The 1,013-nt window shown below is 41.4% G+C and overlaps 1 long non-coding RNA gene across 1 annotated transcript in view; it reads left to right on the top strand.

The window, feature by feature from the left end:
• The window catches only part of LOC119594935, an 892-nt gene extending 250 nt beyond the window's left edge, over positions 1-642 (top strand). The window contains exons 2-3 of the long non-coding RNA XR_005230664.1: positions 153-261; positions 583-642. This is a non-coding gene — a long non-coding RNA (uncharacterized LOC119594935). The remainder of the gene's footprint in view (positions 1-152; positions 262-582) is intronic.
• Positions 643-1,013: the final 371 nt, after the last annotated feature.

Raw genomic sequence — 1,013 nt, 5'->3', positions numbered from 1 at the left:
CTGAATTCTCTAAGTCTTTATTAAGGAATCCGTACCTGGATAACTTCAGTCTTTTTCATTTACCTTCGAAGTACGGGCACAGATATCTCGTTCTGGTATTTGTCTGTCTCATCTTTGTGTTTAGGTGATCCTAATTAAATTTTTGATTACAGTTGCGCCTTCGCTTTGTTGTCCTTCTCGCTGCCTGCTTCGTGGTAGCCATGGCGAGCCAGAAGTGCAGCCGTTACTGCCAGACTCCTGGGCAGACTGACGTTTGCTGTGGTGAGTGCCCAGTGACCTTTGACTTTTGTGTTGCATAGGTGGGCAAGTTTATATTTATATAAGAAAGGCATGTATATTATGTTTACATTAAGTAGTGAGACAATAGGTTCCATTATTTTTATATGTATTGAGAGAGACACAGACATAGATAAGTAGATGTCAAATAGATAGTGACTATCAAGCATATGGACATGAAATACACATAGAGGCACATCGTGCTGAGCCCCCAACAAATAATATTATCTGTAATACCCCCCCCCCCCCAAATTTTCCCTTCTCATTCCCCCCAAAATCTTTCCAACTAAATCGATTCTCCAACAGATCCCCCACCTCCCCCTCGCTGCCCCTACCCCCCTCCGTGCATCGACTTCTTCGCGGCAACTTCCCCGTAAGTTTTTCCGGCCTTCTTCGCCCCCTGTCCGCTCGGCTCGGAACTTCGCTCGCTCCAGTTTGCCGCCAGCGGGATGAATGGGAGGATAAACCGTGTTTTGTTTTGTTTTGTTTTACTTCATTAACTGATTTTCAGCATTACCTTTGTTTTTTACTTGTAAATCACTTGCTATTTTAAGGTGACAAACTAATGATTTATTGCTATGACGGAAAGTAATGCATGATTAAGAAACTCAGCATTCATAAATAACCATCATTTCATAATGGTAAGTTTCATTTCAAAAGTAGAAAAAAAATTACATACAGGCACGTAGTAAAATAGTAGCCCATGCCATGACATTTATTTGCTGTTTCTATTTATG

Source organism: Penaeus monodon, chromosome 34 (genome assembly GCF_015228065.2).
Source record: "Penaeus monodon isolate SGIC_2016 chromosome 34, NSTDA_Pmon_1, whole genome shotgun sequence".
In the NCBI taxonomy this organism is placed as follows: domain Eukaryota; kingdom Metazoa; phylum Arthropoda; class Malacostraca; order Decapoda; family Penaeidae; genus Penaeus; species Penaeus monodon.
The sequence above is the reverse complement of the archived record's forward strand: the minus strand, read 5'-3'. Positions and strand labels throughout refer to the sequence as shown.